This window comes from Colossoma macropomum, unplaced genomic scaffold (genome assembly GCF_904425465.1).
Source record: "Colossoma macropomum unplaced genomic scaffold, Colossoma_macropomum, whole genome shotgun sequence".
Taxonomy (NCBI): domain Eukaryota; kingdom Metazoa; phylum Chordata; class Actinopteri; order Characiformes; family Serrasalmidae; genus Colossoma; species Colossoma macropomum.
The window spans coordinates 23,447,030-23,472,437 of record NW_023494786.1 but is presented as its reverse complement, the minus strand read 5'-3'; the positions used below and the strand labels follow the sequence as shown (position 1 = coordinate 23,472,437).

General features: G+C 39.6%; 1 protein-coding gene across 1 annotated transcript in view; it reads right to left on the bottom strand.

The window, feature by feature from the left end:
* robo1 (roundabout, axon guidance receptor, homolog 1 (Drosophila)) overlaps positions 1-25,408 on the bottom strand; it is a 329,382-nt gene that overhangs the window by 128,849 nt on the left and 175,125 nt on the right.

Sequence of the window (25,408 nt, the reverse complement as noted above, 5' to 3'; positions counted from 1 at the left end):
CAGAGCTGGAGGCACAGGCCAAGGAGCAATACACACTGCAGGAGTTCCACAGAGTCCACTCTGCTCCATTTCTACCTCTCTCTCTCCTTTCTCTCTCTCTCTCTTTCTCTCTCAATTCCAAACAAAAGACAGCATTGGTTAAAAGAAGCAGAAGAAATGAATAAGACTCATTTCTGAGTTGTGAAAGAAACAACCATTATAGATGGACACACACACAGACACAGTCATATATATCCCGGTCAAATGACATGTTTTGTTGCGTTTCTAAATGAAAATGAACACATCCTCTACAGGCTATATACTTAAATAGAGCATTTTTCTGCAGATTGTAGTGCACAATTCCAATGGATCTCCTTTTTTCTATAAACAATAAAATGTGTCATAACTTTTGCACAGGCCACATTTTATGTTTTATTTCTTTCCTAGTAAGGTAAAGTCAGCAAATAAACAGTGAGTGTGCATTAAAATGTGCAGAAATGTGTTCTTTCACTTAGAAAATCAAAAAAATTTAATTTGACTGGGGCGCCCAAACTTTTGTATATGACTTTACAGATGATGTCTGTGCATATTATCATCATCTCTTTGCATATTACCCCCAGGTAAGGATATTATTAGTACTATACATCAATAGATATACTGTTTCACCAGTTTAGAAAAGTCACCATAAACAACACATTACATGAGGAGAGTTTAAGGCTGTGAACATGTTACGTGCCATCATCATTGACCTTTTAGGCCCAAGCTTGGGTATATATCTATACTTATAACTGATATATTGTACCATAATTAGGCCTGTTCCTGGTGATGGTTAACCAAGTTGCCATGGTAACAGCCCCCAGTGACGTTGGTTTGGTTTTTTGCAGTACCGGTAGTTTAAAAATAAGCCCTGCTCATTTATTTATTTAATGCAAACCATAGCAAGGCACTAGAATTCCCACACATTAACATGAATAAACCTTTATAATTATTTTGTTACTTACTGTACCTAAAACTTATCCCCCACCACCCCAATATGACTGCGACAGACATAGGCTTAACTACAATAAAGATCTCAGCTTTTCAGTTACCAGTTTCTTGAAATTTTCAGTATAAATGATAGAAACAGCAGGAAAAGTATAATAACCTACCCAGGGCTTTCTTTAGATCTGCTGCAATTCAAAGTCTTTACCATGAACATTTTAATAAAGCATGTACAAAAAAGAGCTTCTGAATATCGATCTGCATGCACTGTGATCTAGTGAGCAGATAAAGTTTCTTGGATCTTTGGTTTCCCAGGATACTATAACACAAGATAATGCATATTTACTGAAAGCTTAACTTCTGCAGTTGAATGTGGTATTTTAAGCACTCTAATGTCTAGAAAGGTTGTAAAGTTATTCGTGAAGATGTGGGTGGCGTTCAGTCTTAAAGGGCCAACCTACTCCAAAAGCAGAGTGAGGACCTGTAAAGCTTAAAGCTAAACCTCTCCTGTGGTCCTTGTCATCTCTGCTAATGGTCTGACATTGCATCGCCACTGAAAGATCCAAGTAGTCTGCCTCTGCTCGGTCACAGTGTTAAAATTTTTGAGCGCTGTAGCACTTGAGCGTTCATCCGCAGTGCTCCGTCCACAGCTAATCAGTCATTGCTAACCAGCACCTGTTTATAGTGAAGTAATGCCTGCTGTGTGCAGCCAAATGGAGCGATGCATTATGGACCACAAAAAAGGAGAGCTGGCAAGCCTGTACCGAACTCAAAGCAGGGCCTTTTTTGTGGTGGGTCATACTTTTGGCCCGCGAGGGACACTGGCAGTGGTAGCAGCAGGTTTTCCAGCTGTATTTATTGGTGGCTGTATTTGTTAACGTGTCTACGGCAGCGTTCCAGCAGCGGAGGGGAAGGAGAAATAGAGGGAACTTTGTTGGGTTCTGGTTGGCAGCGCTCCATCCCCCCCTCCGGCCAAACGAGTGTATTCACACACTCTCCAGAAAGGCTCTGATGAACTAGCAGCAGTTTGTGTGGGTGAATAGTCAATCCCCCCCACCCCTCAACCCCCACACACTCTTCCACTCTAAAACACACGCTCACACACCCCCTTCACTTCTTCTTTAAAAGTTCAAATGTCAGCCAGGCTGAGAGCTATTGTCTCACCAGCAAAGAGACCTCCTCTTCTGCACTTTTTCTTTCCTCTCTTTTTCCCGTCTGTCTCCTCGAGCCGAGCGGGATGAATGACCACTCTCTCTTCTCTTTATACACCTCTCGCTTTTCTCCACTTCCATCTCTCTTTTCCGTCTCTGGCGAGGGGATTCAGAGGAGGCGGCGGGTTTTAAAGAAAGCCTGTGGACGGGGGTGACATCTGAGGGAGTGCAATGGCAGGGGCTTTGTAGCGCTACGACAGCGGGCACAAACACTTCAGCGCCAAGAGAGGGGCCAAGGGTTCTACTCTAGAAAAAGCTGTAGCTGCTGACAGGACACAACAAGAGGCCCTTAGTCATCTATTAGAAAACTAGCTATAATACAGTTGCTGCCAAAAGGGCTGGTGGAAGTCAAAGGCTCACGCATTTCAGGCAGAGTGAAGGGAGGAGATGGAAGAGGGTAGACAGAGAGAAAAAAGTGAGTGATAGAGTAGGAAAGAGAAAGAGAAGTGAAGAAATGAGTTAAAGGGTCATTTGCAAGGTAAACTAGAATTTAATACTTTGTAATTTATTTGTATTTTGTAGCATAACACTGTATCGCTCAGCCTCATTGGCTTGACAGAAGTCAGAATGAATATGATTTTCATTCTTTAATGTTTTTTTTACTACAATACCAACCAGCCTATCCCCAAAAATCCACCCCAAAGCAGTTCCTCCCAACTTCAAGATACATCATTAAAATGAGGTTCCTAGCATTTAAACAGCTAAAATGTCATTTTAAAGACTACTACAGCACTGCTTTTGAGGGTGAGTAGGCATATTAAAAACAGAGCAATGTTTACATTTTTATTTTGGCCAGAGTGTCTCTTTTAAGCTAGGTTTTCATAATGTGGACGAAATATACCTTATTGCGATTATACTGCTACACTATGACTGTGAGTTGCCTTAAAATATACATAAAAAACAGGTGATGTGGTCAAAGATTGGTCTACAATACATACCAAACATAGTAGCTAAACACAGTTCATTTGCACACTGCAGCCTTATGCAATATTAGTCATATGAGAGATTATACTGTAATAACCATTAGCAAATGACATTCTGGCCAGCAATGGATAAAGAGCTGCACTATACAAGTGGTTCTAGGTTCATCCACATACTGGCAACTTTTGCAATATCAGTACCATGGGGGTTAATATTGTGATAACATCGAACACATGGTATATTGTACAGCCCTCGTTTAGGCCTGGAGGAAGTTTAAGCAAATGTATGAGTGCAACAAGAAGCAAATCGAGGGATGATGGGAGAGGAAAGAAGCAATATGGTTCAGAGCAACTGGCAGACAGAAATCCTGTGCAAAAGATTTCTGTCTGGCACAGCCGTGCACTCATGCACCAGTTTAGCTGCTTCGGCCGTGATTTCACAGCTGTCGCGGCGCTGTAGATTTCCCCTTTCTTTCCTCTCGGAGCGCTAAACAGAGGAGGTGCCAACATGTCGCATGGAGCTTCTCACAGATTTGGACTGCTAACTGCCTATGGCTTTGTGACAGGAAAAAAGAAAAAACACTCTTGAATCTTCTCCCCTGAGGAAGGACAACACAAAGACGCTCACTTATTCCTGGTGGTAGACCTAACACTTTGGGGCAGGAACCAAGAGAAAACAGAGTGTGAATGGCATTCATTTATGACAGAGCGTATGCCAATCATTTAAAACGACTTTATGCATATTCATAGTCATCTGTCGGTGCTTTAGATTTCTATCACAAAGTGCTATTAAAATAGAACAGCTTGGTAAAACATAAAGGGCAGGTTTCTTGGATATGCACCTGTTCTTCAGACTAAATTGCACTGCCAATAGTGTTTCATCCTTAAAAAGTTTCACCATTAAAATTCCTATTCAGGCCTACGGCTACCGCACACTGGTCTAGAAGCTCCTTAAGACGCAGTATAGTAGACAGGACAAAACAGAGCTATACACTGAGCATGCCAGTGGATGTTCTACACACAAGTTCAAGTTCAGTCTGAACTTGATTTTATACTCTTCTTTACATGTAATGAATGCATCATGTCTAATATCAGGCAACTAAATCCTCACAAACATCTCTAGCTAAAAATACAACATGAAATATAAAATGTGAGATGGCCTTTAGGCTTAATTTCGGTCTGGGAAATTTGCTGAAAGTATACGTATGTAGAGTACTGTGCAAAAGTCAAAACCCTCCCTTCGTTTACTGAATTTCTAGTCAAAATAGCCATTAAGTACAAGTTATTAATTTTTAACAGGACATTTCTGAGAAGGACAAGTCAAAGGGCAAAAAGTGAAAACCAAAACCGTTTTAAAAAAAAACAACATTAAAAGATTCAGAGAAAATGGGACTCTTGACACCTATGCAAGTCCTGACAGACCTCCAAAACTGTCACCATCAAATAAATGGTATTTAAAGCTTTCATCTTTGAGAGAGAGGAGAAATTGCAAATCAAACAAAGAAGCTGCTGGTGTTGTCAGAACAATAGACTGACCAACCCAGAATCCAGACCTCAACATCACTGAATGTGTTTAGGATTACCGGGAAGCAGAAAATGCAACCAACTTCTATGCCTGAACTTGGGAGGTGTGGAAAAATATCCCTGTGGATTTCTTTGAAAAACTGAAAGTAAGTGTCATAAAAAGAATAAAAGCTGTAATAAAGGTAAAGGATGGAAGCACTAAATACTAAAAAATCTGATACTGTATTTATTATATTTATATTATATTCTACTTAGTGCTGTCTAGTGTTCTGTTAAATGTATGTTTTCTGCTTTTTTCCTGATGCTGAAAAATGAATAACTTGGCTTTTTTGACTCGGCATTTTTAAATAAAAGGGTGTTCTGGTCTTTGACAGTACAGTATTTTTTTTTCCCAACTTGGCGTCCACTTGGTTTTGCCTTTGGTGAATAGGCAAAAGCATCCTCATAACATGGGATATTTTATCAGACCCTAGGCATGGACCATTTTACAGCTTCGTGGAAGGAAGTGTCTCTGCGTGAGCTGGCGTGAGCTGCACCCACTTATGTGTGCCCTTTATTTGACATTGCAGCCTTCAACATCCTTCTAACAAGACAAGAGGGCCCCAGTGCAGCCAACACTGAAGACAGATCCAAACACACACACACACACACACAAGCACGCAAACTCCAACATGCATGCAAACACACACAGAGTTGTGATGACATCCGCAGCTGTTCTGTGTCTGTCAAAGTGGCTCAGGGACTGTTTTGTGTCCTTAGCTCAAGACACTAATGACAGATGCCATATTTCTCTTGATGGTCTGTAGGACAGGGGTCTGGACGTGACTCCATATCTACTTAACCCCACGGGAGCCGTCTCAGAGGGGGTGTGGGGGGCACGAACCCTGAAAAAAATCACTTCAGACAATTTACTAAACTAAACACAAACAGAAAGGGCAAGACTAGTAGCAAAAAGTATGGCTATTTTGATGATTTAGTGAGTTTAAAAAAGTCAACGTTAATCGAATAATTGAGACAGTCCTACTAATCATCTAAGCCTACTCCTGGAAATGCTTATGCATGACATATAGTTTAACTCATCTAAAATATCTTTGCCTTTGACAGAAGGCACCTGTTAGTGCTAAAAGGCTCTGAAAGGGGCAGAAATAGCCCAGGTGTGAGAATGTGTGGACTCTGCATGCTTCCTTGGGCCAATCTTTCCACCCAGGACAGCGGAGGACACGCGTTAAACCGTCACAAAAGCACAAGGTCACAAAAACGCTCACTAACACAAGCTGTCCACACGCAGATTAAAAAAAAAGAAAGAAAACATTCTGTGTAGCAGCTGCCCTGCACTAGGTTTTCTATTGGCCAGCTCTGTCCATTCAGCCTACTCCACAGCCCATCCATGTAAGTGTAAAGCGGGTATTATTAATAGCTGGGTCATTAAACCATTAGGGGTTTTAATGTGATGCCACATGAGTGCAGCTCAGCACCGGCATATCAGCAGGGCTGGAGTTCAGGCTGAATACAGCGAGTGGGCAGGATGCCAGGAGGTCGCACGGGAGAATGGAGTCAGGAGGAAGGGCAACACAGACAAGGGAACGCTGCAGCCTGAGGATCAATCAAACATGCTTTCTGGTTGATTCTTGCTTTACATCAGACTGCACAAAAATCCAAGTTAAAATTTATAATTACAATGTAAAAAACACTTTGCGATGACAAGGTAACATGATCCAATATTTTCTGAGAGCCTCAGAGCAGAAGCTTTAGCAATATGGGTAGAAAACAGTTACTAAGTCAGCCTTATCAGTTATAGGAACCCTAACTGTCTCGTAATAAAAGCAACGTCATTAGACTACGAGAAAGTTTTATTTTGCATCATTGCTTTTTTCTCTGAGAGAAGTTCATGTTAATAATGTAAGCTTATACAATTTAGCAACATAGGCTTATAAGAGCTCAATGGTCAGCGATTATGTCTGAAAATGCCTGGCGAACACTTGTGGCAGACCATTATAATCATTTAATCATGTTAGATAAAGCTAATAGACTACAGGCTAGTAAAGGGGTATTTCAATGTCTGCAAAATTTTCAAAATTTCTGCAACATTAAATTTTTCTTAAAAAGTGGTTTGATGTGAAAGGCTTTGTTTTGGAGAAACTTACTTTGGAGTCAGAATTGTTCACATCAGTAAAAACCAGACATCCAAAGAGTTTAAAGCTCCTTCACAGAAAGATATTACATGAAATGGTTATTGGTAAGTTGCCTGATGTCTGTGATTTTGTTTTACGACAGTTTTGCAATAATCTTTAGGCCTCAATCATATTTTTTAAAATCCTATTAGGGCACACAGATATATAAATACTATTTCACTATCATCCACATTACATATAAAACTCGGAAGACATGAGTGGTTCAATGGTCTTTTTGGATAGTAAATACAATGGCTATATTTGCTGTTATAGACATTGTGACCCCTTAGTTTCTTTCACCACCACTTGACCAATCCAAGCCTGTATGCACAATTTCACACCGACCCCTCTCAATGACTGTTTACATCTCAATGATTGAGTTATGCAGAATTCTAAAAAGATTAATGGTATGTAGCATAGACTGGTAGCCTTGAATGTGGCGAACATTTTCACAAGACTTTTTTTTCCTTGGGATCGATGGTTATAGTCCACTTTTCAGATACTGGTGAAAAGAAGCCTCAGTTTAGCAGTCATCAGGCAGGAGGCCTAAGTGCCGACATGCTTTTACAGTGAACAGCTTTTAAGGTGAATTGTGATGCTTCAGCCAAGCAGTAGCATTCCCAGAGACAAATAACAGAGAGAGTACTATTATGGTGCCCATCAGCTGAAAATGTCAACAGTCTCTTTGCTGTTTATGTTAATGATGGACAAGACGGTAGCATTTAAATAACTTTGCGTGACTTAATGATATTAGTTTCATTCCAGCAATGGCACACTGGATAAAAATACACCGTAAAGAAAACAGCCCAGTTTGAGTATAGACTAAAACTGACACACACACAGATAATATATAGAGCATTTCTGGACACTTTATTCAGATTGTCTGCCTTAGAAGCAGATTCTTTAACTCCAGCATGGGCCTGAATATATCCAATCCCTCCCTCTCTCACTCTCTCTCACACAAAACCATTTTCTTTTATCCCCTGTACCTCCCCAAAGGCATTGTGCAGGCAAATTGCTCAACAAAAGCACATGGATTAAAACAGCATGAAACAAGGTGCTTAAAGCAAAAACAAGCCGAGAAAACAAAGCATGCTAAGTGTGAAGAGCGCAGGGATAATAAATGAAGAGCTGCGTGGAAGAAAAGGAGCTTCAGCAGCAGCAGCAGCAGGACGCTCATCCCACTTCTGTTAACTATCACTCTCCAGCACCACCACCTACACAGAGCCATGCAGGGGGGATTCAAAACAGCCTGCGAATGCTGAGAAGTGCTCATATAGACATACAAATTTAGTTAATATACAGAAGCCTAAAGAATGAACAACAGCCCCCACACCCACACAAAGACACTACGACTGCCCGGTACATTGTTTCTCAAGGTGTTAGCCTTCGCAGAACTCATACTGTAGGCATGTACAACGTGCTACTGAGCCTCTAACCAATCACTGCATGTATTTTTCTGTGCTGTGAGCATCCTGACCAATCACAAATCATCACTGGATGTTGGAATGAATCAAGACGTTCACTTGATCCAACACACCTAAATCATTTTGATGAAAAATAATGCACACATTAAGTGGCCATAAAGGGCCTTGCCACATAAAAATTAATTTTCCTTTTTTTAATGAAAGTTTGATGTTGTATGTATATATTGTTCCATTCTCAGTTTATGCACTCTATATATGGAAACTAAGCAAAAACAGCTTAAAACACATCATAAAAACAAATATTTCCATATATCTGCCATCAGCAAACAGGACAAAACAATACTGACCATTTGGTTAAAGTTCCCCACATGTCAAGCAGAAACAGAGCAATCCTCATTCCTTTCAACTCTCGATGAATTTAGCTACTTTTTCACCAGCTTCTTGTTCGAATGATCCCATTCCACCTTAAATGGCGCAAAACAGGACCTCCTGCTTCAGGGACGAATTTTTAAATACGTAATAAAAAAGGCCTGACATACCACTGCTACTGTAATAAAGCTAGGGAAGTGTAAGCTAAGCTAGGATTAGTGTATGGACGCTAACATGATAACAGAAATGCATTCTCAAAGATTTGACAACAAACAGCATTAATTACAGCTCTGCATGTTTAAATAGTAAAATATGAGTTGAATATAAAATAATTTACTTCTGGAAAAATGTTTTTCATTAGTGAAATAAATATGACAAGGCTGAAGTTGGCTTCCTATTCGCCAGCTTCTTGTTTGAATTTTCCTGTTCCACTTTAAATGGTGCAGCAGTCCCATACTGGCACTTCAGCTGAACTATGGCTTATATGTTTTACATCACTGATCAGCTCTTAGGAAGGGTTAGAGAAGTTAGAGAAATATCGGTTGATCACACATTGCACATTTAGGCTGGAAACTGGCTGATGCCCATAGATCCTTCTTGTTTGTTTTGATTGTTTTTGGTACCAAAGACCACACAGTTTTCATACGTAGACCTCAGGAAAGAAATAATAATCAAAAATGTAGGATCTTACATGTTGCAAGGCATTTCACAGTATTTTGTCTACAACACGCAACTCTAACAAACAAATATGTACTACAATCACACATGCCATCAGCAGACAATCACACAATCAGGACTATGCGACAAGAGGAACAGACTGTAACAAGAAGGACAATAAGACTTTACATGTCAGAGGCTGGTCTGAGGTCCCTTATCACTCCCTCACATCTTTTCACACTCCCTTCCTTTTGTGTACTCCATTTCCAAAGTTCAACAACCAGGCTTGCTGCACACACTCAATGACTGAAAAAGCAGAACAAAATAACTCGCAAAGATAATTTAAGATTTCACAAAACTGTGAAATCCTCAAATGATATCAGCCTCCTGAACTGTATGACTGGAACTGATCTGTGGCGCTAACACTTTTCCTTCCCGTAACAACACCTTCTTCAGCAAAGAAGAAGTGAAGAGAGCACCACACGGAATGGAGCACTGAAATCCATTTCAATCACACCAGCAGCCCCTGCGCAGCAGACTGGTGGGTGTAAAACTGAACGCTGTTCCAGGAGAATAACACAAAAAGAGAATCTGTTTAAATTTGGTTAACAATGCCATGCCTTTCAAGTTAATCCATCTGGCCTATGCCCCCTACCTCCACCCCCAGATGCCAGTTTGACTCAAGGCTCTGCCAACCTGCCTTTGTAGCAGTAACGGAAATATGTATACCACCTCAATAGTGCCTGGGTGAACTAAGAGAGACACCTTGCATTTATAATGTCAAACCAAAGCAGTGGTTAAGGCCTTTATTTACACGATTGATTTGTTTAGTTTACTTAGACAGTAATAAATGTATTTAAACACATGTATAACTGATTGTAACCTATTGAGACCAAGATCATATTTACAGTGGGTCTCTGTGAGGCATATAGTAGAATACAAAACATACAGTAAAATGCAAACAAAGGAGTATTTTAATTAACATAATCAAGTTTAAATCAATAATTTCAATAATCTAAAACAAATCAAACTAATTCAACTGATAGAATAAGGCAGAAATGAAATAATTAAGAAATTAAGACCTCAAACTTACATTTTGCCAATGGTGAAAATTTAGACATTATTTTATTTATCCTTTGTTCGATGTTTACAAACTATTACAGGTGAAGGACTCACTTGACCAGTCATTGTTGTCATGGTGACAGCCAAGATGACAGATCGGCTATGTTCCAGCAACCTGTACTCTTTGACAAACATCTAAAGAATTTGTTTCTCTTTTTTCTTCTTGCATTTTTTGGTTTATTTCCATGTAAACCTTTGAACATGATGAAATTCTAAAAAACTTTCACATCCAGTGATTTGTCCACTTTTAGTGCAAAAAATCACTTATATTTTGCATTTTCCTCTCGTCCACTGGTGCCATGTTGAGTGTAACGGCCTTTAGAGCTATTTGTTTTCCTCAGTGACTGCAAATGAGTGGAACTTGCACTGGAAGTCATTATATTGCATCATACTAGAAGCGGCTAAATTAAATCCATTAACTTGGCCGAGTCCATGTGAAAATAGCAAAATCAGTTTCAGAACAATCATGTGGATTCTCAAAAGCTTGTGCGAAGAAGCTCAGGGATCTTCTGGTCCCAGTGTGGAGATTATTTATTGAGCTTCTCTGCTGAAGGCTCCAGGACTTCACCTCTAAACCTCCTTCCAGGCAAACAAACATCAAACATCACCCAGGCCCAGAGGTCTTAGACAAAAGCTGACCTGAATCATTATAAAACACTGCAGATCCAGCACGAACCAAAGATACAGCATAAAGGAGTAACATACTACTGGATGGATGAGTGTACATGGTTATATTTTGTTTTATTACAGTTCTCATAGCCTATTTTTCTTGCATATTATTTTTTGTGACATTTGCATAGGTTTATGTATTAAAAACTGTTAAAAGTTCAATATAAATGAATTTTTATCCCTTAGAATTCAATATGCTGCCTTTTTCTCCCAGTTTTCACCCTAATTTAGTCATTTTAAATTCTACCTGCTATCTGCGAGTCATTTAAGGCAAAACACTGCATCTTTCCAAACTGCCCCTAACACAACATCATCGGACAGCTAAATGCGCTTGAAGAAGAGCACTAAATGCCAATTCTGCTATGTCAGCTAACACGCCCACATTGGCTAGCATTGCGAGTCCTGGGGGAGAGGAAGGAACATCCAACCCACTCAGAGAACGAGGCCAACTCTGCTCTCTCAGACTCCCCAGTCATGGATGGTTGTAGCATCACCGGGCAATGATCTTGTGATCTCTTGATGACAAGGCCAACACTTGGAAACAGGCTGTTTTAGTTACTGTGCCTTTTAGACTGATTCATGAAAATGAGCTCTATTCTGATTGGCTAGCCTGTACTGTGCTTCACTCAGAAAGTCTCATCTGAAACACTCCTTATAGCTTCAGTGTGAATAGGCGGGGCTAAAATGCTGCACTGCAAAAAATAGTATCTTGTCAAGTAAAATGATCTTAAATCTGGTTGGAATATCTAATATTTCTTCTGTTGAAATTGTTGTAAGCTGTTGTAAGATTATTTAACTTATTTCCAAAAAATTGTACTTGTTTTAATTGATTTTGTTAGGTAAAATGATCTCACTATGTTGGCAGATAATTTTGCTTGTTTTAAGAAATATACTTGAAACAAGCTAAATTATCTGCCAGTATAGTGAGACAATTTTACGTAATAAAATGACTTAAAACAGGTAAAAATGTCTAGATAAGCTAAATAATCTTATAATAAGTGCACAACCATCTAAAAATAAGAAATATATAGATAGATATATCTAGAATTAAGATAATTTCACTTGACAAGATATCATTTTTTGCAGTGTGTAGGTGGAATAGGTGAAATATGAAATTTTGTTGGAATTCAAAACAGGGTGTTTTGCAGCTGTGTTATCAAATATGTAGCTGGATGGACTAAGAAGTGAACTAACAGTGTTAAGGTACTACATCAAATTCCTTTATTTCAAAAAGTTGAGGAAAATTCAGTTTTCCATGATAAGCTTTCAGTCAAATTAATCTTCATCAATAATTCATTACTGTAACCAAACTCTGTTTTGAAAATTGCACATTTTATAAGCTTGGTCGAGCAACATTTAATTAGCAGTCACAACAGCTAGAGCACAACAGGAAAATTACAAAACAGGAAAATTATACTTTAATTAGGAGTCCTCAAACCTCACAAACCCCACATACCCAGACATTGCTTACCTTGCTACAAATGCAACAACTCAGACGCTCAGAGTCTGAGAGCCAAAACTTACCTCACATTAGTTTAACCCTGCTGTCACACATTCCAGACATCACCCACTCTAAAAGTCTTAAAGCTCTCAGGAGACAGATCCTCCTCCAGGACACGCTAATCCAAGCCTGGGACACACACCAAACCGATAACTTGCTAAATAAATAAATAAGAACTCTATTCCCTTCTTGCCCCCTATTTCAGTCAGAGGACAGAAAACAGACTTAGCTGTGAGGTCAAAGGTGACCCCAGTCTCAATTATGGGAGTCCCATGTGGAAGGGAGAGCGATTATTCAAAAGCCTTCAACATCTTTCTTCTCCTTGACATAGAAGTTAAAACAGTATAGAAACTGAACGCCCCCCCCGTTTTGCATGGCTTGTCAGAAAGCATAAAGTTTATAAACAAGGACAGACAGGGTCAAAGGTGGTAAGGAGAGAGGTCACAGAGTGAGAAACAGAGAGATTGAGAGTCTCTTACTCTTTTACTGACGGATACCACTCGTTCAGACAACTGGCTCATTGAAAGCTTGAGGGGGGCTTTGAGAGAGGCACGAACTCCCTTAAAAAGCCTTAAAAAAAGACAAGCAGAGTCAGAGTCAGTTCACTGCAACTTAATCTAAATATGATTATGATCTAAAAATAACATGTGCAGAGGTGATCCGGTTCTGTCGAGTCCTAATCTTAGCTTGAAATGTGAGAACTTGCTATTATTACCAAGGCCAGCTAGTTGAATAATGAATGCAGATAAATGCATTTCAGCATAACAGACTCATGTAGATTAGAAAGAGCAGGAATCTTGTGGAGTGGAGTGAGTGATTCATTGGTGAATCAGTGGAAGACCATTCTGAAAGCTTGAAATTTGGAGTCATTATGTGTTTCACATGCATCTGACTGGCTACACTCATTTCCAGTTCATTACTACACCCCAGCAATTCTCCGCAGTATGAATGAAGATATTATCACAAACTGGGTGTATTTTATGAGAACATATTAAAACGAGAAAAGCACCACAAGAGTTCATTTTTGAAGCCGCCTGAAGCCCACAGACAATTTGATTACCTAAATGACATATCGCTGGGTGCACAACGTGATGATGGTTGACCAGCATCACGTCATTTGTTATGTCCTTCACCAAAATGAGGGCAAATTTCCTCTGTTAGTCTTAATCATCTCTCTCATGACCACGCTGTCTCATTATATCATTGGACGAATTCCTCCATGCGGCCATCCATCTTTGGCGAGGGAACAAAAAGACATGAATGTAAACATTCCAAGCGCTGTAAGTGCGAGGCAGCTAGCTTCACAAGCTTTGACAGGCCTTGCCAACACTGGTTTTGATGATCTTTCTGGGTATAATTTAAAGCCTATTGTTAAATGATGAATATCCTCAGTTTTGTTTAGGTTTCGAGGTCTTCATGTCTGCAGCTTGAGACAAATAACACGTTGCGTCAGCCAATCACAGAGTGGTGCTGTCAGCAGACTAGAAGGAATCCGCAGCGGCCTGATGGATGGTGGCTCCCGGAGGGGTCCGAGTCAGCCTCTGGAAACTGGCCATGGGTTAAGCAGCCACCTCGTTTGCTCACGGTAATGTTAAAACACGCTACAATCCGAGTTGAAAAATTTCCCCTCGGGTCTAATCCATCTCACTTTGGTCCACAAACGAGTCTGCAAGCGGTTTTGTAGAGCGAGAGAGAGATTCTCCTGCTGAAGGGCCTGTTTAGCTTAGCACTGACTGGGAGCGATGGAGCAGTGTTGATTTTGGAAAGCTGGTGTGAAAGCCCCGCCTCAGTTCAGCAGTTAGAGCAAAGACAAGAGGTGGACAAATTAGCAAGCTAGCATCGATTTCTCACTTTCTAATGTAGGTGGAGATGTGGCTACAGGGCCACCCTTTATTCCATTAAAAAAGAAAATACTGCTCCTGGCAAGAAAACAGGAGCTAAAGGAGAAATCAAGGAAAAATGATGCTCTTCTGTGGTAATGCAGTGCGAATATTTTAACTCTACATGTCATTCGGTTCTGATTTAAGGTTAACTGCGCTTCAGAAAAACATATTCGGTCATGTGTGAAAACCAATTTTTATAGAGATTACTCTTGAGGAGAGACTTCCCCAGCAAGCATCCAAGCCTATTTCTGCTCTACTCATGCATAGACACCCAGTGTAGCCTTTTGCTAGCTGTGTTTTTCACAATAGTAAGTGGGGGTAAGACGAAGTAGAGCCACAATGGAGGCCTTGTTTGGAGCTCAGGCTGCAGTTGTTGGCCCGACGCTCCCCCAGCAGCGATTAAGTGACACCTCTGCAGTGCTGTGCTAATTCCTCAGCGAGCACCACTGCCAGGGATTAGCCGGCAGTGACAGAGCAGCCTTATCTCACCTCCCAGTGATAAATCAGGTGCTAACATAAACCGCTGCTCAAACAGGCCTGCACTGAAGGAACGCGACGGCACAGATAGTGGAACGGCTGGAACTCATAGCACTCAGAGACAAAAAAAAACAAAAAAAACAACACAGCTCAACAACAACCACATGTCTGTCCCAAATCCCCATTTAGTGCCTCCTGGATCGAGCACGGCTGCTGTGTGGAATTAGAACACTGGTCACCTTCATTCAAGTTTGAGTGGCAATCCCCACACAGTGGTGACAGTCTTATAGGGGCCTGATTTTGACCTTCACATATGTTCTGCTTACCATCACTATTTCAAATCTTTTGTCATAGTAATAGATTAGATACAATCGTATGTGTATTAACAGTGTGGTATGGAATAAATTGAAGACATTTCACTATAAAATACATATTTAGTTTTCCTGAAGTTTGAGAATCTCAGGAGAGACAATGCACTAGCAAAACAGCAAAGCCAAAACTATGAAATGTTACCATTTTTTATGATTAAAGGGCCTATATCATGGGAAACTGAATTCCTTTTGCTTTTTTAAATAAATTTGACATATTATACAGGTATCATTAAGGTCACTCTCCAATCCATGGAGGCCATATATGAAAACCAAGCTGCAAGCCTGTTTTGAATTCACTGTTCCCATGATGTTTCAGTCTGGACTGCATTTTGAATGAGGGCAGCCAGTAAGAACAGAGGTCATTTACATATATCAGTCTTAAAGACATAATAACAAAAACAATCTGTTTAATTGTAAGGGATAAAAAGTGATAGGAAAATGTTCATGTAAAATGAATTAGGAATAATATTGCTACATAAAATTTACACAGACATCATAAGTGGACCTCCGGAAATAGGAGGTAGGAACCTCAGGACCTGAAGGTAATAAGGAATATGAAGAAAAACAGCTGGCAAACAAAAATAATACTAGGTATGGTATATATGGTATACGTATAATGATGGTATATCAGGCTAACACCCAATCAGCTTCTTGTTACTATACAGTTTTCATTGAACAGTGGCACCACTGGTTGTTGTGTACAGACTCTCCATTGATCTACAGACTCTTTCAATTGATCTAATTCAACTTTTTATGAAGACTGCAATAAGCAAGTATTGCTGAAATGCTGATGACACCCATAGTGTGCTTACCTAAGTACTCTAAACATGCTATGATGTAACTTATCACGAAAATGATCGTCAAATCATCCAACCTAATATACAAAAATGGTGCATGTCTACCCAGCAAATCTGGGCTAGGGAAGATTATTGATTGCTAATCAATAGCTAGTCAACCAAAGGACAAAAAAGTAATGACAACATGAGGCCCTACTGCCAGAGACAAAAAGGTATCTTCGACTTTGGTCATTCTGCAGAATTCCCATGGCTCTGGTAGCTGGCCTGGCGTGCCGATCTGCTTCATTTCCACCAATAGGAGAGTCTATGTGACATCTGCTGTTTGTAGCATTGACGAGAGATCACCAAATGATGATCTGCAAAACAGACCGACAGCTGAAATAACCAGAGTCTCCAAGAAGAAAAATGTCTTCTGAGAACAAAGTTGGCTTTAAGTGCACGTTCCCTACGGAGAGGGTGGAAAATAAAACTGTGCAGGATGAAAGCCCTCAATATATCACAACAGTGTCATCTCCAGTGCTGAAATGACTGTGGACGAATAAAAACAGCACAAAAAGACCATGTGGGACACTATAACAGTGGCTCTTTTGTGTACTGCCATGTTTTCTCTGGACAGAAGCTCAGTCTGCCAGGCTTGTATCCTCTCCACCAGAAAAGAGCCAATTGTCATCGAATCTCATTATAAAAGACTGCAATTAATTAAAATAACAGTTGGATTTTGCAGTCATAATTTTTAATGCTTTGTCAGTTTTGTATTTTCTCAGTAGTTTAACCTTTTCTCACACAAGCCATTCAGTGTAATTTCCTCCTGTTTTGGGGTCTCACAGTGATTGCAATATGCATTTTTTTGTTTAATAATGTTGTTTTAATGGAAAATGTGTATGAAGTGTTTTCATTGTTTTTTTTTATTATTATTGTGCAGGGGGTTCTTATCCCTCATTGCTCACTAGCAGCTCAATGGAGAGTCACAACATTTCACACACAGAGAGGCAACAATGTCCTAGTTAATCTGATACAAAGTTTTAAAGGAAAAATCTTTTATTTATTTGCAGAAAGAGGCTATGATATTGTTTATGTCAAACTGGTTCTTCAGTGTGATTTAATTTTAAACCCTAAAGGTTAATATACATATTTATAACAGGTCTTTTACGACGATTTATTTCAGTTACATGGATGGGCTATGATGTTATTAGGAAAGTAATTAGGACTTAACAGTGGCAGTAATATAAAAGTCTTGAAAAACAAGTGGATAATTTATCCATATTCTGACTTTCATAAGTAACACCTGATAAAGTGCCAAACAAATTCCTTAATCAGCACTGCTGCTCCTCCCTTTGTGTTCTGTGCCCTTTATTTCTGTGCATGCATATCAATATCCAGCCATAAGGGCAAAAGGACAGTCAGGGACTCTTAATAATTAATGAGATTGTGATGCATTCAGTAAATAGCAATGCACGAAAATGCATCACACTGTAAACATGCCCATTCCTACAAATACCTCTCCAGCACTGACTTTAGGTGCCAAAAGCAAAGTCACGCTTTAAATAGGCTGAGGGAGAGGAGGCTGATGTACTGTAGCACGGAAATGCAATCTCAGTTTATTTCTGAAACAATACAAACACTCTGACACTGTAATGCCTCTGTCTGAAGAGCTGCTTAATACATAATGGTTTCAAATAGCCAACATATCTGTGCTTGTGGGAGTTTATGCAAATACAAGATTGGACCAAATACAACAATCTCCAGCAATAAACAATTTGCATTTATCAGGTTCTGCATTCCATTTATCCTGTCAGGAAAATGTCAGAGAGGCAATATTAAAAGAAACAGTTTCACTTTCAAGATTATCTAGTCTGTCTGCAGCAAATGAAATGCATAGATTCTTCTAAATTACCTACTATGCATATAAGACCTGTAGAAAAGGGCAGTCATATGCAGACCTGACAAAGAACAAACCCAATTCTCAAGCCAAAGAAGAGCACATAAGAATTCTGAATGTGAACACTGAATGCAATTTCTGTGACTAACAGCTAGTCCAATACCCTGTCTTTCTCACCAGTATGCAATTAATTAGCAATGCTACGATAGACTGAACCCACTTCTATCAAGCACTCCAGAATCATTGATTTATGCACGAAGCAGGCATGTGCTAAATCAAACACCTTATCAAAAGTTACCATCAAGTGAATTAAATTAATAAAACGCTGGGCAGTAGGCAGCACTCATGCTTGAGCATCTGTGCATGAATGATAAGATGCCGTTCAGTGGAGCAGAGCTAGTGCTTAATGGTTTTCTTAAGAGTTGTAGTGTGCTGCACTAAACGAGAGATTATCCATGTGAGAGATACAGCAGATTAACAATTAAACACAATTTATAGAAATGGCCACTTTTAAATATGTGGCTGCTGGCCATAAATACATATATACTGAAAAACCAACCACGGCCATCAAAATTAACTAGTAATGACATAATTATGAGGTGCCAAAGAGGAAAAGACAACTACTGTCATGCCTTTCATGCCACTCCTACATATTAATAAAAATAAACCAGCCAAAAGGGTTCTTTGAAGTGATGCCATAGAAGAATCACTTGTAATCCTTTAAAAAACCTTTCAGTGGGTGATATTGCAAAAATATAACATCAATATACTCAGTCTTGTTCATCATATATTACATGTATTTCTGAGGTTTGATAAGTTGAAACAGACAAAAAGAATCAGCAGTGCCACATTTTAAATAGTACTATGAAACTCTACGATTAGAATGATTTTTATTCAGTGTTTACAGTGTAGTACAACAGGACTAATAATGTTACATTTTTTGTAATAAAACATGCAGTTGGACAGCTTTCATCAGGTACTGACCGCTCAGAAAAGCATACTGTGATATAATCACGATAACCTACTAAAATCACATGGCTAACCCTACATTCAATAATATAAAGGTTCTATATCAACGATGTAAGCTGTAAACTAAGTCAGATGTAAACTAAGTCATTCAGAGTGGTTTGATCTGAAACGCTCTGTTCTAGAGAAACAAACTGATTTCCTTACAGTGGTGATATGAACCAGTGGTAGCAACACAAATATAGCCATTTTATTTACCATCCAACATGACCCGTGATCCTATATATGTCTTTTGAGTTTTTAATGCTGATGATGATTAGAATAGGGAAAAATTTGAAAAATATATTTTGTTAGGGGACTATTTAGGCTTACAGTGCCTAACATGTACACCTAAAATGTATTTCAAAATATAAAATATATATATAAAAAATAAAATGGATTTGAAAATGTGCACTGTATTCGTAACCATTTCAGGCAAAGGTTTTCTGTGATTTTGCTTTTAGAAGCATTAAACTCTTCAGATGTCTGGTTCCTGTCTCCACCACTGTGAACGATTCTGACTCTGTAAGTTTCTCTAGAACTGAGCATTTCACATCAAACCACTCTGAGTGTATACATCTTAACCATTTAATTATGCAGAAATTGTGAAAAATGGGTGGAATTCCCCTTTGATAATGTACATGGCTTACAATTAGAGATTTATACCACATCCACCATCTTGTTTTTTTCCTTTGTTCCTTCCTGACACAGAAAAAGTGCAGGTGGTGGAAGGATCCCAGTTAAACATCAATTAAACAAAAAAGCTTGCCTATTCATCTGAAAGGAGAATGAGAATAGAGGGAGCTGAGAAGATCCAGGTCCAAGTTCACTCCCTGAGCCAGCGGACCACCCGCTGTCCCAGGCACTGAAACTGCCACAGTCAATCACTGACCAGCAGACGTGTCACTTAGCATTGCAGGATGACTGTTTAAGGTGTTTCAGAGCCACAGGGTTAATCCATATATCTAGCACACAGAACACCCAACCACCCACACTAACTCCTCATTTTACAGGCAGGAGTCTCGTTCAAGCCAAGACTGGTCTCATAAAATCTTACGCCCATACTCAATATATTCATACAAACATTGAATTAATTATTGTCAAAAGCATATATCAATTTAGAGGTGGGTAATGGGAGGATATGTTACATTTATCGTGATATATCTTCATGATATGCTTTTCTACGTATATGATGAGTACTGTCAGTACTTCTAGATTACTGAACAATGTGTGCATGTATTATAAACAAAGACAAAAAAGCCTCAACAACAAGTGTAAAGTGAGAGCTGATTGAATATCTTATTTTATTCATTTATTTTGATGATCGATGATTGATTTGTCCTCAAATTTATCATTTCTGGAAATACTGAATTTAAAAAGTCACTGTAGTTTTTCATAGCTTTATAATACATGGTATTATACTATAATACTAGTGTTTTGCTGGAGCATTCTGTCTATTCACAAACCGCACAAAAACCAAATACAGTGTAGATATCATTTATAGTGAAAATGTCTCCAAGTACTGTAATATTTTTTCCATATCACCCACCCCTATATCAGTTATAAAACAGTGCATGTCTAGGGATTTATTTATATTGGAAAAGTATTTTATCTTCTACTACCTCCACACAAGCACTGAGGCTGCTCAGCCTGAAAACTGAAGCTGGTTTTTATTTTTGTGGCTCTGTACCTGGCAGTACTGCACAACTCTCCTGCAGAGTTCTCCTGCTGAAGTGTTCCCGCCACTGTAAAGTGCTGTACAAGCTGCGGACAGGAGGAATCACACAAAGCAGAGGCTGCAGAGGACGGCTGGTGTTTGCCAACGGCAAATAAGCGCGTGTGCCCCGTTTGTGCCATCTCCTCTGAGTAAACAAAGCACCCTGCCGTCAGCGTGAAGAGAGAGGCCATGTTTAAAGACTGCTGGAGAGCACTCTCTAAACACAGGCCATGCCAATGCATACCAGAGAGAGAGAGAGAGAGAGAGAGAGAGAGAGAGAGAGAGAGAGAAGGGAAGAGAGAGGGAGGAGGAGAGAAACAGAGAGAGAAAATAGAAAGGAAGGAGTGAGAGCAAGAGATAGAAAGAGGAGAAGGAGAAGGTAGGAAAGGAGAAGGAGAGATACAGAGAGAGAGAAAGAGAAAAACCAAAAGAAAGAAAAAGAGAGAGAGAGGAGAAAGTAAGAAACGGAGAGAGAGAGAGATAGAGAGAGAGAGAGAGAGAGAGAGAGAGAGAGAGAGAGTGAGAGAAAGAACAGAGTGAGAAAAAGAAAGAAAGGAGGGAACGATGAAAGAGAAAAAAAGAAAAGAAGAATATTAGACAACAGAAGTGTAAGAGAGTAAAAGAGTAAGAGAAATGAAAGAGAGAAAGAAAAAGGAGGGAAGAAAGTGAAAAAGAAAGAGAGGTAGAGAGGTAAGAAAGGAAAGAGAGACAAAGAGAGAAAGGAGAAAGCAAGAGAGACAAAGAGATAAAGAGCAAGAGAGAGAAAAAGAGATAGAAAGAAAGAGGAAAGAGGGACAAGAGAGACAAAGAGAGAGACAAAGAGAGAGAAAGAGGCAAAGGAGAGAGATACACAGAGGAAGAGAGAGAGAAAAGAAAGCAGAGAGAGGAGAAAGTAAGAAAGGGAGAGTGAGAGAAAATATACAGTATGATAGTGGAAGAAAGAAAGAAAGAAAGAAAGAAAGAAAGAAAGAAAGAAAAACAAACATGAGATAAGAGAGAGGACAGAAGAGAGGAAGGAGAGAGAAAAGAAGAATATGAGGCAACAGAAATAAGAGTTTCTGTAGTTTATTCTGGCACAGTTCTGTGCTACTGTTTCTTTCTGAACTGTATCTCCACAACTGTTTTATATGTTGTCCTACGAATCTCTACAGACATGAACTGAAAGAAAACCAGCCTAGATTTACTCCAACATTTGCTCATTCGATTGCTCTGACGCAGTGAAAGCTCTATTGTACTGACATGAGCAAACGGCAGTAAGATGTCATTAATATCCATGTCCACATCAGCACATACACTAAGCTTTCTTCCTTTCCTCCTCACTGAGAGGATCTTGTATCAGACATCAGAAAGACAAGTGTTAGAGGGGTGGTGTTCGCTGGACCTCCGCCAAACCAAGCCAGAGGACTAAGCTCAGGAAGATGAGACACAGAAGATGGCTCTACTGGGACATGTCTCAGCTGGCAGGGCCACAAAGAACCACCAAAAACACACCCACATGCACTCTCACACTATTTGAGAAGCAGACACAGTTGGCAGCTGTCAGTAGCTCTTTCAGTGGTCTGGAAAGCACCTGTCTGCTTATCTCCTTCATGCCAGCACACACTTCTCCTGCACCGGTACCTTTTACGCTTTTAATTAGTGTTCTTTTAATTTATTAAATTATTTACACACTCTCTGCCTGGACAGCTGGCTTTTCAAAATGACTAATTCAAATGAGCATGTTTTCGCTGTCTGTTTGCAAAAACAGACTACACAGATGTATTTTAAGGATAGCAATATTACATATGTAAGTAGTTGTAACAATAAAAATAATTAATGAAATACAAATTAAATACCCCACACACGATGTCAGCACTAATCAGTTTAAACCCCCTTTGGGCCAAAAGAGTGTCAAAATGTGCTTTTAACAACAGTTTGGAAAAGAAAACAGTTAAATCATTATCTAGACAAAATCCGCTGTTGATAGCAAAGAAGATACTTTGATGAACAAATGAATATTGTAAAATGTACCCAATGTGTTAGCCAATAGCTTTTTTACATTAACAAGATCTTTTTCAGATATTTGCAGCTGTGAACCTCATGGACCTGGCTTGTGACTAACTTGCCAAGTGATTGACTAAGTGATTGTGTGACTGACTGACTCACTGACTGACTGACTAAACCAGGGGTTCCAACTCAACCACTAAAGCAGCCATATTAAAAAATCTCAACAAATCTGTGAGCCAGAGAAAAAAATGCTTTTTATTTAATTTTTAATTGATGTTGTGCTATAACCTGAACTGGCCATTGTCTATTCAACATACGCAAAAACTTCAGCAGTAAAACATCAGTGCATGCTGGGGACTGTAGTGCAGCGCATTGTGAAACGGGCTAATATTAATAGAAAATCAAAATACTTTTGCAGGCCGGATAGGATTTGTGGGCCTTGCGTTTGACACATGGGGACTAAACTAACTGCTGAACTGACTCACTAACTCACATTTAACAAACTGAAGATATTAGTAGGTTTTGTTGCGTCATAAGAGTGGTGCTTCACATCAAAGACACTGTGTATCCTTGTTTTTCACTCAACCAAAGCAGGAAAAATTCAGATTTCAAAAGAAAGCACGGTGTCAGTAAACATTTGATGGCATGTGTACTTATTTATTTTTGCCTTTTTCCCCCCATTGAGTGTGCTTCACGGCTGTTTCCTCTTTGTTTTATCTCTGTTTAACCACTGCAGGATCCAGTGCCCAGCCATCTTCCAAAGAACCATCTCACATTTTCAAACAGTGGGCAGATACAGACATCTGTGACCGGTCGAGAGAGGCTCAGCGGTATTTGTAAGCACGGCGGGGGTGAGAGAGAGGTCAGCCCTTTCCTCACCCCTAGCATGTCGCCAAGGTAAGGAATGACCCATCAGGGCCAATGTGTGCCAAAGGAGGGGTCAAGGTCTGCTTTGTCTCTATATCTCCCCCGCCATTTTTCTTCTGCCATCTCCCACTGTTTGCCTCTGTGTCAATTGAGCGTTTAAGTGCAGACAGGGATGAAATTTGCCAGACCAAAACGAGGAGGCCCCAGACTGGGGCATACAAACTGTCCAGTCTGCTTGAGAGGAGCGAGGGCACGTCCACTGCTGTCCATCACACCATGACCTCCTCCGACACTGTCCAGGCCTAAGCAGGACACCTTATTTACCTAGGGTTGTCACCTACACTGTGCCATGGCTATATGTTGTTGATATTAGGGCTGATAATATTGCATACTTTAAAATCTCTTAGAGACCCCTCCTACAGTAAGACAGCTTGATACACACCCATGTACATGCATTTGTTAGTCACATCTTGTTTTTATTTGTTGTAAATTTAAAAGGCTTTCTAATTTATCTTTCTCCAGTAAAGTATTTCGGGATATTTGAAAGACTATATATGATCTATTATCATCAAAATAACTGCTAGATTACTCTATTACAAAGAAGGGACAGGGAGAAATGAGCTGCACTTCATCCTCAGCAAATGAGGAACTAGACAGCCGTGCTCAACACACCATGAACAGCACCTCTGTGGGCCACACGGTCAAATAAAAAAGCAAAATGTGCAGTTTCCAGGTAACTGAGGTATACAGCGTATGTGTGACAGGGCAAGTTAATGGTGCGCAGCTCCTCTGAGAAAACATATACTCACTGGAGAGGGCAATAACTCCAGAATAGATGTGCTGGCCAGCTGGTCGCTAGTTGCTGGGATGGTGCAGAGTGGTTGAGACTTGCCTTCAAACAAGTTCAGCAGATGGAGGTTACAATGTGCAGACAAAATTAGCTCCAGAGCTATGCATGAGCGAGATCAAAACCAAGTGTGCTGGGGACCAGTCATATGCTTCCAAAGCCTTCGAAATGGATTAGTCATAGACATTTAATACAGTATCAAATTATGGAGAAAGAACAGATTACAGAAAAAATCCTTCAGTACAGCAAAGTTCAACACCATTAATGACGCTGAGACAAATTAGTGTAGTCCAGTAGAATAACAGTGGCAAAAATATAACATCATGATTACAAATGACACCGTACCACTTTTTACTGATGCTGCTACTGAAACCTTGAGCGTCTGCCAAATCTGATCTGACATTTTTTCAAAGGGCCCATATCTTTGCTTAAAAAGCTTTTAATCTAAGCCCTTTACTTAAAGGGGTATTAAACAGATTTCTCAAAACAATTCTTCATTATTAAATGGTTAAGATGCAAACAAACTCGCTCAGACTGGTCTGATGTGAAGTTTTCTGTTCCTGAGAAATTCATAGAGAAAGTCCAAAGAAGTTAATGCCTCTAAATGCTTCCTTACATAAAGTTATTACATAAAATGGTTCCAAATAAGCAGCCTGATGCCTGATAGATTGTTTTATGTTAATTTTGAGATAAGATTTTGGCCTATAACACATTTTTTAAAAATCTGGTCATGGCAGAGAGGTACATGCAGGGTGTTGTAAATTACGTATAACACTCAGATAATTCACTAGTGGCCTTAGATGGTGAACAAAATGTCTGTATTTGTGTTGTAGAAATTGCAACCCCTGGTTCCGATCACCAGTACTGTAAAGAAATCTGAATAAATATGTTTCTCTATCATCAAATCCCTCCGAATGACTTTGTTGACACCTCAACCTTTGAGTTTTGCAGAAATATTGAAAATATGGTGGGATTTTCCTTTATGATGAACATCTAAAAGTAGACTATTGTGCTCAAACTACTCAAATACTCCTCTGCTCCCCAGGAA